Source organism: Haemaphysalis longicornis, unplaced genomic scaffold (assembly GCF_048455015.1).
Source record: "Haemaphysalis longicornis isolate Haplotype H1 unplaced genomic scaffold, Haemaphysalis longicornis Haplotype H1 scaffold_1, whole genome shotgun sequence".
NCBI classification, from domain to species: Eukaryota; Metazoa; Arthropoda; class Arachnida; order Ixodida; family Ixodidae; genus Haemaphysalis; species Haemaphysalis longicornis.
Window position 1 is genome coordinate 17741305 of NW_027526203.1, and position 15838 is coordinate 17757142.

Here is a 15838-nt window from a genome sequence, read left to right on the forward strand (position 1 = left end):
AAGGCAATTGCTCACGTAGTGTACCGCCCCGCCGAAGCGACAGACCCGAATGTCAACGCGCGCACGTTTTGAAACGAGATTGGTATTAATGCGTAACATCGTCTGATTTTTCACCCCTCGTCTTTTTGCAGCCGCTGCAGAAGTTGAAAAGGAACTTAAGCACGAGAAATCACGGAAAGAGTCCGTGTCACGTTCACAATACTCGGAGTAAAGAACTTGTTGCGCCGCGCGGAGTAATAGCCGCATGCGGTGATGAGGTTCAGGGGCAACATCCGTTGTCGTTCCTAAGTTGCCAACGGGTGTAGCCGACGTCCCACGCACGCGAAGGGAACCAACGCGTAGTGGCGTGAGAACTGAGTGACCACTTGTTCGACGAGAAAGTACCAGCGGCCACCAGCCGGTTTGTAGTTTTTTTGAACCACTGACCACTATGTTCACTGGCTTGTATAGCGCGTGTAATGAGAGCACCTCCGAGGCCGGAGTGGCTGAAAGCGACCAGGATTGAATAACATCCCTCCACGGGCCAATATCTGCTAATGTAGTAGAACTAGCGAATAGATAATTGCTCGCATTTGAAAAGAATGTCCGCTTAAAAGTGAAAGACTCCTTGCGGGTGTCCGTACCGTCGTGAGGGTGGATAGGGCACTGGGCAGCAGGGCGCACCTGTCTTCAAATGCGGGCAGTCTGCTTGGGCAGCAGACAGACAGGGAGCTCGCGGATCACAGCGAGCACCTCCCTCGTATGAGGTCCTCAACTTCTTCTGAAAAATTCGTGGATTTGAGGCGGAGCAATTGACGTAAGGCGAAGCTTTCGGCGTGGAATACCTGTGTTGAAAGGAAATGGCGTGGACATTTATTAGTGTGTTCTGGTTTGCGTATAGTTGCTTATTATTTATAACGGCGTGCGTGGTAAGGAGTCGGAAAATACGAGACGTAAGCAAACTTTTTATTTCTGGTGATGACGCCACCAGATCCATGCCCAGAGAACGTGATGCACGCAGGAACTAAGCATCCCCTCCCCTATCACCCCCCCCCCCCCCCCCCCCTGCCGAATTCTGGGAGTCGCCGGGCCCAGCGGGAGCGATAACCGATGACATCCTGCGGTAGGGACGCACACACCGGAATGGGGCACTCACAAAAATTTTGGATATTGTTTTTTTTTTGTTGCGATAAGTAGCTCATGACCTATTTATCCCATGTGGAAACATCTTTTGCTTCAGCGCGAGGCGGTTTCTTAATTACAGACGTTTCGAATGCAGCCAGTCACAGTTTCGGTTTCAGCGGGGGCCGCGAAAGGTTGAATTTTGTATTAACATAGCTGTTCACGTTATTGTGGGACGAAATCCGCTGCGGTGGCTCAGTGGCTAAGGCGATGCGCTGCTGAGCACGAGGTCGCGGGTTCGATTCCCGGCTGCGGCGGTCACTTTTCTGATGGAGGCGAAAAGCAAAAACGCCCGTGTGTACAAGATTTCGGCGTACGTTAAAGATCCCCAGGTGGTCAAAATTAATCCGGAACCCCCCACTACGGCGCGTCTCATCGCCTGCGCTGCGTCGGCGCGTTAAACGCAACAATCAATCAATATTGTGGGACGATATCACAGACCAGAGCTGCCGTAGCACTGTAGATTCCGCGTCGGCGGCAGTTTCCGCCGATGCCTCTAGGTACTGATCTCATCATCCGCCTAATTAAAAAGCGCGGCGGTACAGCTGAAAATGTACTGCGAAAGGCCCCCTTTCCAATGTGCGCGCACCCGTATACTGCGGTGATAGCGCCTATGCCGCGTATCGTGTTCCTGTGTTATCTGCTGCTTTCGCCCCGACGTGCCACGTGCAGTTTGTACGTGACGTCACTGGTCACATGTATGTTTGTTATATACGTACGCTGGTGGCATGGAATAAAGGTTGTCAGTTTCCCGGCTTTTTGCGGCAGCCCAGTTGCACTCGACGTGCTTCTAGGCCGGGACAATGGTGTCAGAAGATGGCGCCTTCTGATATTTAAGGGGCGTTGCACCAATCTTCAAGCGCCGCCATGTCAGAAGACAACGGAGTCAAGCCATTCCACGGCATGTTCGCTGTTCCAGCTCCGCGAACATTTGACTTCGACCGGACATCCGAATGGCCTTCTTGGATCCAGCTCTTCGATGACTACCGCTTTGCCTCGGGCTTAAACGAAAGAAGTGAAGAAGCACAAGTGCGGACTCTGCTTTATACGATGGGAAGGCAAGCCAGAGAAATCTTCTCAACTTTCGCTTTATCTGAAGAGCAACAGAAGCAGTACGAAGTCGTCAAAAAGAAGTTCGACAACCACTTCGTGTCCGCACGGAACCTAGTTTATGAGAGCGCATGTTTTCACCGACGCATTCAACAACCTGGCGAATCAGTCGACAATTCATCCCTGCGTTGCACACGCTGGCGGACCGGTGCGATTACCAGGAAAAGGAACGCATGATCCGCGACAGGTTTGTCGTCGGCCTAAGTGATGCGAAGCTCTCCGAGTCGCTACAAATGGGTGCAAATTTGATACTCGCCAGTGCTTTGGCAAAAGCTCGCTTGAAGGAGACCGTCCAACGACAGCAGCAGCAGCTGCGAGAAACCAGCGACGAACCTTCAGCAGCGGCAGCCAGCAACCTGGACGCGGTCAGCAGCCAAGGGCAGCCCCGGAAGAACTCTTCAGGACAGCGTCCCGGCAGCTCGTCAAGGAACAGTGCACCTGGCATACAAGGTCAGCGCACCAGAGAACAGTCCTACCGACCACTCATCCCCGTTCCATGCCCCAACTGCGGTCAAGGAGCGCACCCCAGGACCTCCTGCCTGGCAAAAGCTGCGAAATGCAACTACTGTGGTTGTTCCGGAAATTTTGCGGTGGTGTGTCGGAAAAAGGCTACAGGCGACCTAAAGATGGTACAACTTTCTTCTCTCCATATGGAAAAGGGGGCGTATTTTGTTGGCGCGGTGCACGGGGAGCACTCTAATTCTCGGTATGCTCAGGCCGTCACAAACGGCACTCCGGTGTTTGCTAAACTAGACTCGGGTGCAGATGTTTCCGTGGTACCCTCAACGTTTCCTGTATTGCCTACCAGGTAGACAAGTGCGACATAGCCTTAACAGGATCCGCGAATGAGCCACTCCATGTTCTCGGAAAGTTTGTTGCCAATATCCAGTGGAAACAACGCACGGTCCGACAAACTGTGTACGTTGTCTCACCCTTACGCTCCATACTTTTGGGTCTCCCAGCGTTCGAAACTCTCGAGCTCATTAAGTTCGCTGACTCGGTCAGTTGCGCGTCAGCCATCGAGGCTTCCTACCCGCAGCTTTTCAGCTCCTTGGGAGCTATGAAAGGAGAATACAATATTCGACTGAAGCCGAACGCGATTCCCTTTGCAATTCAGGTAGCGCGTCGCGTTGCCTTGCCCTTGCGGGACCGGGTTAAGCAGGAGCTGGAGCGTATGGAGCGGGATGATGTAATCCGCAAAGTAGACGAACCTACAGAATGGTGCGCGGGTATTGTACCAGTACTCAAACCGTCTGGAGATGTTCGTATCTGCGTTGACTTGACGCAATTAAATAAAAGTGTACTTCGCGAGCGCTATGTCTTGCCAACGGTAAAGGATAGCCTCGGTCTGTTAAGTGGGGCATCTGTGTTTTCAAAGCTAGACGCTAACTCTGGTTTTTATCAGATCAAGTTGTCGCCCGAAAGCCAATTGTTAACTACCTTCATAACGCCATTTGGGCGGTACTGTTTTCAGAGACTACCGTTTGAGATAACGTCAGCACCTGAATTTTTTCAAAAGAAAATGTCGCAGATTCTGGAAGGAATCCCAGGTGTGGTAAACATGATGTATGATGTGCTCATTTATGGCTGCGACAAGGCTCAACATGACGAGCGTCTGAGTCTAACTTTAGACCACCTCACAAGTGCCGGCGTAAGTTACGCTAAACCAAGAAATGTGTTGTTTTGGAGTAACGGAGATAAAGTTTCTTGGCTGTGTGATATGTCGAGATGGAATCAAGCCGGACCCTGAAAAGGTTCGGGCCATCAAAGAATTGGCGACGCCAACTAACGTATCTGACGTTCGACGGCTGCTCGGTATGACTAATCATCTGGCAAGGTTCATACCAGAGTTGGCTTCGAAAACGGCGCCCTTACGCCACTTGCTTTTGAAGGGTTCTGAATGGACGTAGGGACCAGCCCAAGAGCAAGCGCTGTCATACGTCAAAGACGTTACCGGTTCGGCGCGCGTCATGGCTAACTATGATGCAAAGTACCCTACGATTCTTTCCGCTGATGCGTCTTCATTCGGTTTGGGGGCAGTACTTATGCAAATTCAACCAGACAAAGAAAAACGACCAGTTGCCTTTGCCTCGCGCTCGTTGACGACTGCCGAAACCAGGTATTCCCAGATTGAAAAGGAAGCATTGGCAATGACATGGGCGGCAGAAAGATTCGAAGGGTACATCAAAGGTCTTGAAATTGTTTGTTAAACCAACCACAAACCAGTTCTATCCTTGTTGGGAAAATCTCGCTAAGATGTTTTACCGCCCCGCATTCAGCGTTTTCGCATGAAGTTCATGCGGTTCAGCTATGAGGTTGTGCATGTCCCGTGTAAGAGTCTTGTTACTGCAGATATGTTGTCCAGAGCCCCGATTCGGGGTAAACAAATGGATCATGCACTGTCTGTTGGTGACGTCAGCAAGCACGTTTCTGGCTGTTTGTCAAACGCCGTAGAAGCTGACCTTTTTGAAATAGTGAAAGCAGAACAAGCAGCTGATGATGTCTGTCAAACACTCATGGGATTCAGCCGGAAAGGGTGGCCGAAGTTCTCGTCCCTTTCGACGGTTTTGCGTCCATACTGGCAGGAAAGAGCCAGCTGACAGTCGTAAAAGGTGTGCTACTGAAAGGTGCACGGCTTGTAATTCCACAGAAATTGCGCGCAGACATATTGATACGCTTGCATGAAAGTCACCATGGAATCGAGAAATGCAGAGCTCGAGCCAGAGAGTCCGTATGGTGGCCTAGGTTGAGTTGTCAGCTGAGAGCTTTGGTGACCGATTGCCGCGTATGCGCAGAGCACAGACAACAATGGTCAGAACCAATGATCCCGACAACCACTCCACAGCGTCCTTGGCAAAAGCGAGGTGCTGATCTCTGCCATATTCAAAGAAAATGGTATTTGGTGGTCGTGGATTATTTTTCTAGATACCCAAAGATAGCCTTACTATCTTCGACAACAAGTGCCACTGTCATCATGCACCTGAAAAGTTTCTTTGCAAGACATGGCATACCAGAGGTCGTTATGTCTGACAACGGAGCGCAATACGTGTCGCAGGAATACAGGTTGTTCGCTCGCAACTACGGATTCCGCACTGTGACGTCCAGTCCCAGATAACCCCGAGCAAATGGAGAAGTAGAGAGGATGGTGCAAACAGTTAAATGTCTCATTACAAAAGCGAATGACCCATATCTTTCTCTTCTAGCGTACAGGGACACTCCGGGGCCACTGGGAAAAAGCCCGGCAGGACTTGTAATGGGCAGGCGGCTACGCACAACGATACCTGTCCATCCAAAGAGCCTTCTGCCTCAGAAAGTGAGCCTGAGCAGGTTGAGAAACCACGATACAACCACTCGACAGCGGCAGCGTACGTATTTCAACCGTCGCCATAGAGCTACTTCGTTGCCAGTGCTCGAACCGGGCGCGGAAGTCTGGGTGACAGACTGCAAAGCGAAAGCGCGAGTCATGCATGCGTCCTGCTGAGCGGCCGAGGTTGTATGTGGTTCGAACTTCCACCGGCGTAGTTCTGAAGAGAAACAGGAAATTCTTTTTCGCTTTGTTTCGCAGCCTATTGGCGTTGAGGACGATGGAGGTAGCTACGATTTCCTTCAGACAGACAGTCGGGTAATAATCGAACAGGGGTCGACGCGTGTTAGACAGCACGGTACCTGACGATTCATCTAGCCCTTTGTTACCGCGAACTGACCCCCCAGAATACACAACGCGATCTGGTCGTCTTGTTCGACAGCTAGACCGCTACGGGTTCAGTAATTGAATGTTATTTCCTTTTGCGCATTGTTTATTTCTTTTATAAGGTTCCTCTTTCGCTGGCGGTACGGCTAAGTTTCGTTGCCACTGTCAGCGTATTCTTTAAGAAGGGGAGATGTGGTGATAGCGTCTATGCCGCGTATCGTGTGCCTGTGTTATTGATGCTTTCGCCCCGACGTGCAACGTGCAGTTTGTACGTGACGTCACTGGTCACATGTGTGTTTGTTATATATGTACGCTGGTGGCATGGAATAAAGGTTGTCATTATCTCGCCCGCATCGTCGGTGGCACTGCCCCTTTCCCGGTTCTTGCGGCAGCCCAGCTGCACTCGGCCTACTTCTAGGCCGCAACACGACATATACCGTTCGGGAAATGGCTGCTCTCGGTGTGGCACTATCGAGGAGGGCTTTCGGAAGGAAAAATTTGGGATCCACCTTTAATGAAACCGTGCGGTTACAAAGAGAAGCGGGAGTACGTGGGATTTTTTTTTTGCCTGCGAAGTTTTTGAGGAAGCTGTATAGCTTTCGTTGTAGCCGTACTGTTTTCATTTCAGGCGGACTTTAAATTTTCCTTTCGCGCTAGCTTACTCCTCCACGTTGGCGATTTCCACAAAACTGGTCGTTTAACACGATGAGGGCTTTGCGTGAATTTAGTAATGACACTCCAGCCTTCCGTTTTACGCTTTCGTACGCCAAGAAAAGCCACGCGTTTTTTTCTGAATTATGTAAAAGGCCTCATCCCGGTTTCTCTGTAAACCGAGACTCTTCTAGTTCACGCCACCATTCACAGTGGGGCCACCCGAATATTGTACAGGACGCAATCCGGTACTCGTGCTTCAGATGCATTCGTGGGGCGAGCAGTCATGGGTTACCCGAGCACGTGCGATATCTGGGAGCGCTGAACAGGTCTTCACATCGCTCCGTCTTAATCCACCAAAATCGCCCAGAAATTCTGATCATCAGCCAAAACCATCGGCACCAGAAGACTCAGAGTACCTTCCGGAACAAGATGACACCAAAATGTTCCGGTTTTGTCGAAAAGTTGTATTTTTAAAGCCAATTTCCGGTTTTGCACGTTGGAAGGCCGCTCGGTCAACCTCCCTGACGCTGACCCTACCACGGTAGTGCCGACCACGCCGACCTGAGCGAGGACTGCCATGGCCCCAAAAAAGGTTCTACCGACTGGACGAAAACGGATGGCACCATGCCCTCACGAAGTACCAAAAGGTGAGGGCCACCAAATTGATTTTACGGGCAGGGGGTACCCTCTCGCTTGCCTCACATAGCCCCATTAGTGTGACGCAGAAGCTAGACCTGACTTCTCAGCATGCACAGAACGAATCGGCTAACCCCACCATGCAAGTAGAAGCCATGAAGAACATAATTGTTATAATCACGCATTCCGTTACCGAAAAAGCGAAGCTACTGCGGGTAAAACAGAATTTTCTGGCCACCTGTACCCTGTAAGCGTATACCACGCAGCAGACCGCGACACGTGTCGAGGAGTAATTCACCAAATTCCAACCAACACCCCTTCGGACACACTACTTCGCAATTTATCAGCCCCTGGATATCAAATCTTGGCCTCACGTATGATGGGACAAGCCAGTTCATCCTTGATTACATTACAGGGCACTTACGTCCCTACCCCGTCCGATATGAGTACGCACAAACAAGATGCTACACTCATCGCCCAAAGGTACAACAGTGCTACCAATGTCTAGCGTTGGGCCACCGACAGGATGTTTGTACCCAACCTACAGGTAAATACCCTGAATGTGGCTTCAAGAACAAATCGAAAGCACACAATTGCATTACGAAGTGCCATAACTGCTCTGTCCCCCACTCAGCACTGGATGAGTTATGTCCGGCTCGTATCGAGTCAAGCAAAATTACTCGGAAACAAAAGTGTGCCAAACGATTAGCCACCCGAAAGTACCGGCAAGCGCAGGCCGAACGACAGAGCCCTCCCAACAGTATTCAAAACTCTACACCTAACCCCTCGAAGCGCCAGAACGGGCTTAGCTACGCGCAAGTTATTCGAGCGGCCACGTTCACAAAGCTACACAACCCCTTCGAACCCCTAACAAAAACCAAGATACAAGCACCACCCCCCGATACAGCAGAACATTTTCCGCAACTTTCTCCGCCTGCTAAGAAGCCCCGCACGCCCTCACTACCACCATGTGATACCAACCCGCCGCAAGTACCTAGTTGGATGGAGCCACAAACAGAAGATGTACCAACATCTCCAGCGCCACCGATATATGAAAAGGCTGCGTACAGCCAGCACATCCCTCCGATGGACACTGAGGACACTCAGGACACAGAGCACCTATCGCAGAAGCGAACCAGAGAAGAGCCTACGCAAGACAAGGCTTCCCCAGTGCTACCGTAGATTCCATTCAGAAAGCCATTGTTTCCATCCAGTCCGCTATTGAGACACTCGCTGCATCCGTACAAGAGATAAAGAGGGAAAATTGCATCCTTCAGCAGAAGCAAACTCAACTCGAATCCATCCTGTCATCCATCCAGAAACAAGGAGAAATAAACGCTCAATTCTCACAACGTATCAACAACCTCGAATCAAAGATGGATTCCATTCTAGGCGTTCTTCACCAACAGCATGGCGGCACAACCGGTTAGAGTGCTACAATAGAATTGCCCAGGCCTACCGAAGAAAAAAGGAGAGCTCACGGCATGGCTTCACACACACGACAGAACACCAGACATCATCGCCCTTCAAGAAACAGGCAAAACACCGAACATCAGAGGATACGTAACGCATCAATACGACCCCAATCTTGCAATACTGACGAGCAAGCAGCTCTTAGTTCACATCACTCATCACGACGCGCATGTTCTCACATTACAAATCGGCCCTCCTAAGCAGATGCTAATAATTACGAATATCTACAGGGGCCTCAACACCAACTGCAAGACAACTCCTCCCATCTCCTCCTAGTAGGAAGCCCCCATAGGCATGTATTGCTCGGCGACTTCAACGCGCCCCACACCTCGTGGGGATACATCAGAGATACGAATAAAGGGGCACTATTGGTGAAATACGACACTGCCAATTAGTACCTGCTGCACAACGACCTCCATGAGCGCACACGTCACGGGAACTCGGTAGAGCGCGATACGTCCCCCGACCTGACGTTTTCCACTGCAGGACTACACATTCGATGGTAAAACACACAGGAACATCTCGGTAGTGATCATATCATGATCCTGATCGACATCGACTTCGCACCAACTCAAATCAGGTGGGGAAGACAACAACTCACAGACTGGAACGAATTCAGAGCCATCCGCTCGCAAGTCTCTGCAAAATACATCACAGAGTGGACTGATCAGCCCCAACAAGCGTGGAAAAAATTTACGCAATATCCAGGACAATACCAAGGGGGACCTGCTGCAGACAAACATGTACTTCACTGCTGGCAAGCTCGACATAGCTTAACAGAACGCTGGAAAAGGAACAAAACGAATCGCTCACTGCGTATTCATATCAACAAACTGAACAATTACATTCAGCAATATACAGGGTGTTTCAGCGAACACTTTCAAAAATTCTTAAAAATAAGCTCTTCGAGAAAAAAAGAAACCCTCTTCAGCAGGAGACTGCTAGCTGCGGCGGACGCCAGGTAATATCAAGGGCGTGCACATTAGTTAGGTGGGTAATTAAACTCTACTAATGAACTTCTTAATTAGCGGAGTTTGATGGTTATTGTCAATGGTGATTTTGTAGCACCGGAGATGCGGATTTCATATCAGTTTTCAAAACAACGAAAAAGTCGGTGTTTAAAGCCCTGCAGCGCGGGGAAATCTGCCGTTGTTTTTTCGCTCATAAACGAAACTCGGCTTTCTAGGAGCGTTGGACGTTTTGAGCGAACGCAACGCCCGCTGGTTACGTGTTTCAAAGAATGTGGCGGCCAATTCGAAATGTAAGTGCAATTTTCCCTAGCTACGAAGCCTCGGCACGAAGCATAGGCAGTAGTGCATCCAGCGGTATCTTTTGCTGAGTCACTGGGCACAAGGCAGGGGCTAGACATCGCCTCGGCGGAGAAGCCGATTTTGAAATGCTGTTAGGAGCCAACCTGGCGGTCCGCCAGTGCACTTACCTCCGGAAGCAGCCTTTAATTTCCATTTACAATACACTAGCTTTTTTCAAAGAATAAAGGCACGCTTTTGTGACAGTACAGAGCTTGTCTTGCGGCGCCGGTATTGTGGAATGCAACACTCGAGTTATTTTTACGTGGTATCGGCTTGACAGCTAAAATTGTAGCTGACAACTTTTTGGAATTGTAGCGCGACGTTATTTTGTACCAGCTCCCGTTCCATTTGTTGTAAGAAGTGCTGGCATAGGATTAGGAAATCTTGAATTCATACTATGTTTAGCTGTTTTGAGTCATGTAACAAATATCAATGAACAAAAATGGTTTATTTTAATGTTTCATTTGGTTGTGCACTCTAAGAAAAAAGGGTGTGGTAGTTTCTCCCTTAAGGGTGGAACAGGAATGTATCATATGTTTGTCCCTAAGAGGGAAAAAGATTCTCCCTTTAAGAGGGAGGAGCGCGTTTCTATCCCTAGGAGTGGAGGAAGATTTCCCCCTTTCGTGAGCTAATGGAGGAGTGTTCCTCCCCTGGCAGCGTCGCCCAAGCAAGGCTTGTCATGCGAGAAAGGCCTAGCGAGCTGATCGGTTTGAGGATCGAGGAAGTACAAATACGTAGGTTACCGTGGTTGTGTGCGCTTAAACTGCGCTAAAATAACAAAGAAATTACCTACCGAGCACCAGAACTGCGGTTAGCAAGCGATGTCGCCAATCGTATATGCGCGACTTCTTGAATTCGTCTCGCAGCGCGCCCCGCCCACGCGTTCAGAGCGAACGCGCCGCCGTAAACAAAGTAGAAGTCATACCGATTGCTTCCAAAATGCCGCGTTTATTTCCGAAAGGCTCGTAACCCCGCCGTTCACCGCACTCGAGATCACAAGCATCCAGTCTGGCCGTTTGAGAACAACCAGTTGTTGTTAGTCGTCTTACCTTGCTACAACCGATGCATCAAAACGCGGATCGTCTGCAATCTCAGCGCAAAGGCAATGCAGGCAACACGAAAAACGCATCCGTCGCTGTCGCAACCATCGCAACCGTCCGAGCGAGGAGATGACAAAGCTCGCCCCCTGGCGTGCTCGAAGTTTTAAACGTTTTAAAATGACCGATAGATGACGCAAAAAAAAAGTAGGGGTGGGGAGGGGCAGCTACTAAGCATCACCAGCAGTGGGCACTTACAGTTCCTTGGTTTCCTTTAAGGATAACGTATATTATTATAGCCAACATCACAAATGCCGCGTGTGGGCGGGCACATATTGGGAAGAAACATAGCACAACACAGCGACATACACTTCATTAAAGGCACTGCCAACGCACAATACACGCAACACACAACACCGCAAGCATAATACACCACAACATATAGTACACTTTACACATGTCCGCATGATCACAAGCCACAACTAAACATTGAAACGGCGTCAAAGTATTTATAACCCTGATCGCCGAGAATGCAGGTAGGAAGAGTGAGATCGTTGCTTGTTTCGATACCCCACGGCAGTGCGTAAGCCTTAGGTGGGTTTTGTTATTTCATCAAATGTAACCCGTGCAATTGCAAACTTTTATTAATTTGAGGTTTTGTAAGAAGCAGTAAAATAGCTCAAAGAAGAAAAAACGTTTCACGAAACAGTGCGGCAGGTATGTTTGGGTAATGATATATTGCCTCGCCTTCGCTATTTTACCGTAGAGCAACTGTGGCAACCATTCAGCCAATATGTTGCTATGGTCCCTAGAAATATGTGCTAGTCTGCCGTCCGCCGGCCGCGAAGGAGGCTCCTCCGTGATGCATGCAGCGGCGGCGCTGCACCGGCTGCACGCAGTCGGAGCGCGGCCGGCCAGTGTCGGTGGTGTCGGCCTGGGGAGCAGTGCAGCGGACGGCGCATCGCTGTGCTGCATTCGTAGGTATGTGCGCTTTCAGCCAGTTTTAAGGGCGCATTTTCGTCCTCTACAAAACGGATTAGCCAAATAAATTGGTTCCTACGAATACGAAGAGTTTGTTACCGAAGCATGAATTGATGCCAGTACGTTTTTTTTGCGAAATAAGAACGATCAAGCCGCCAAACCATGGAATCGTGTCACTGCGCTCTATCCTCGATATCGTCTTCCAAGGAAAAAGTTTCCAGACATTCTGGGGGGCATCGGAAACACTGTCGGCACGGAACCTTTTGCTAGCTGGGGCGCACCACGAGGTATTTCGACTAAGTTACCTAACAAAGAAGCGTTTTTGTGTATACCCCCGCCGTACACTGCCGTGGATATATAATTGATTGATTGTAGGGTTTAACGCGCCGACGCAACGCAGGCGGTGAGGCGCGCCGTAGTGGAGGGCTCCGGATTAATTTTGGCCACCTGGGGATCTTTAACGTGCGCCGAAATCACGTACACAAGGGCGTTTTTGCTTGTCGCCTCCATCAGAAAAGCGGCCGCCATGGCCCGGAGTCGAACCCGCGACCTCGTGGATATATAGCGCGTGAAAATATTTGTGTTGTGTGTGGGCGCCTCGTAATTTTTTTTGAGGCACTTGGGAACCATCCACACTCCTCTTTGCTTGGGAGTCAAATACAGTATTCCCTCGTTAAAACGAGATCGCTTTATTCGAAATATCGCTTTATTCGAAATTTCTTCTGGTCCCAACCCAAACGCATGCTTTTAAGGCCACATTACTCGAAGCGCTCGAAGAGCCTGACCCGCTTAGAGCGAAGTGTCGAGCGGAGGCGTCGCCCATTGGCGGCGACCCACCGGCAAGTCAGGCGGTCAACATGGCCGGTCAACGCTAACTGGTCTTTCCCCGGGCGATTTTCTGGAGTCAGTTCATGCTCGATTTGCGTCAACCGACTTTAGACAAACGGTCCAACTGCGTGGTATGGTGCTTAAATTTTGTTCCTAGACATTGGTCAATGGCGTGGGCGCGACGGTGTGCGAACACCGACACTCGAACAGTAGAATTAGCAGTGTCGTTGACGAGGAAACGCTGAAAAGCCCTTGTATTGCAAACTTCACGGCTTCACACCTCGAGGAAAATTTGCCCAGTGATCATGCTAAGCCTCTAGTGCGAAAACCGTCAATTTTCATGATTGCGCTGTGTACCCAGAGTGAGTGGGTAATCGTTTTTTGAGCGCAACAAGCACACAACCCTAGACTCTAGCCACGGCATTTGCGGCGGTTTCCAGCGCGAAATTCGCGTATCATTCCGTTGCGCCCGCACGCCTCCCTATAAATTGGCCACAGCCACTGCCACTTTTATGGGCCACGACCACGGCTGCATGCGTTGCTGGTCAAATCGGAGACGGGGTTGCTCGTGCCCGACAAAAACTTGAAACAGGCAAAACTCACTTCCCTTTTTGCACCCGAATAAAGTTGTTCTTCTCTAAATACATTGTGTTTTGGTTCCTTGCAGTTGTGGTGCAATTAAAGCTAAATTGCTTATGCTCTTCTCGAGCGGTTGCTGATATCTAAATACCGCTTATAACAAAATTTTCCGCCGTCCTGCTGACTTCGTTATAACGAGAGATTACTGTATACGCTTTGAAGCTTGAACGGAATCTGACCAATTCGCATCGTTCACTAATTAGGCCCCATCGCACGTCGAACGCTGCCTCCTCAGTTGGGAATATCGGTTAAATGTAAATGCCGAATAAAAGTAATAGGAATATAGGCCCGCATATGATGTTTTTGGCACTTTCAATCAACAGACAGAAACTGTGGTACTAGCTTCTAATTTGCGCGCCTGTAATTTTTTGTGAATTCCACGATCTGGAAAATTCGCTAACTTGAAGAGTGCGGGAAACTTTTTCACTAGAATCAGGCTGCCAAGCAGTAACTGCGCTTGCATTCTTCATTACACAGGGCTTTGTTTTTTTCTTTTTTTGATCACCTGCATACTCGGAGTGAATCGCGAGACGCACACAGAGAAAGTAACAAGGGAGAACATCTGTGTTATGGCCAATCATTTTACTTGCGGCTGTTTGAAATTAAAAAGATCAGCTCTTGAGGCTTATTTATTTCGATGACCTTGCTTTAACATCCCCCCTCCCTAGGGGAAGTAGGAGGGCTCGGCCAGAAGTATTTAGGAACGGGTTTCTTGGTAAAGCATTTCACTAAAGCTTTTTTTTTTCTTTTTTCTCGAGTCAGCCAGGACGGGTACATGCAGACCACCTTCAATACATGACGTTCGGGGATAACCACGTAGTTTTCACAATTAGCACAAACACTGCGTGTGGCGCCGCCGGGCTCTCCTGGAACGGATCTCACTGTCTCAACAATGCGCGAAATAATGGTACCAGCGGCGGTAGTGAAACGGCTACTCTCGTTGCTGCGGTTTCATCCTTCGGTCTCACTCGCGAAGGTAAGCGTCCGCAAATTGCCTAGGCTTTGTAGCCCGATTCGCGAAATATTCGGGCCACCAAAATTAAAAGGACCTATAGTAGTTCTCTCGCAGCTTCAATTGTGAGCTGATGTACCCCGAGCCGCTGGATTTCACCGCTCTAACCGGCCGTAAAACCCCCATGCGCGCCGGCTCTCCGCGGCAGTAGCGCGCGGCACAGGCCGGCCGGCGGCCGCTCTCGCTCTTGCCGCTAGGGCGCTCCGATTGCTGGCAGCGCCCTCTGCGCCACGCTGTGCGTGCATCAGCGGCGCGGACACGCCTCGATGCCTCCCCATAGAGAAGGCGCGGACGGCAGACTAGCTCATATTCTAGGGACCATAATGTTGCTGGATGGGGGCCTCTTGTTGTTGGTAACTGATGCTTCAATATGCTGCGGTCCGTGCTCGTTGACGAAAAAAGGGGCAGTTTGCTATCATCGCTGACCTCTTTTACCCCTGGGCGTCAGTATAAAACGTCCACAAATGCAGTGGTAACGTTGAACAGGTGCAGTGGTAACGTTGAACATGGCGCAGGCGAGTCGCCCACAGCAAGCATGCAGCGGTGCCCACAGAATGTGCTTCAAACACACGGCTGGCGAGCCGTGCGTTGGCGTGGCGGGCACATGGTAATAATAATAATAAAAAAAGACAGCGAGAAAACAAGCAAGCAGCATACCGCAGGGGAGGTGTTGCTCATAGTCGTCGTATGCGCCCGATCGGCGAAAGCCACAGTGCAACGATGAACGGTTTCGTTTTCGGCGTCGGCGCTGACAGCAGATCGCAGACGACAGGGGAGAATATTTTCTCCCCCGTTTCGGTGTTTCGTAGAGGCCGTACAGAGGGCGCTACGTGTAATTTGCTAAAGGGAGAATCTCGCTGGTCCGGGGGAGAAAACCCTCGATTTCATCCTTTTTTCTACCCTTTTTTCTTAGAGTGTGGGCCTATTTGGGCACACCACAAAAGTAATATTTTGGACGGCAACACAGAATATTTTACATGATGGGCTCAAATTGTTTTCCGTCCAATGCAATGCAAAGACGAAGGCGCTCTTTCATGGAGTTCATAGTGGATAAAAGCATCTGTCTGGGAATGTTGTAGAGGGAGATCCTCACACGTTGCCTTATATCCTCGAGGTTGGCCGTCTCAGTCTTGAAAACCTCATTTTTAACATATCCCCAGAGGAAGAATTCCAAGGGTGACAACTCGGGTGACCTAGGCGGCCTGCTGTGGTTCCACCACGCCCAATCCACTGGTTGGGAAAGGACGCGTCGATGAATTTACGAGCCAATGAAGAAAAATGCTGCGGGCTCCATCATGCTGGAAAC

General features: G+C 50.0%; 1 pseudogene; it reads left to right on the forward strand.

Moving 5' to 3' along the window:
* Positions 1 to 2064: 2064 nt before the first annotated feature.
* On the forward strand, positions 2065 to 5525 carry LOC144156255 (uncharacterized; annotated as a pseudogene).
* Positions 5526 to 15838: the final 10313 nt, after the last annotated feature.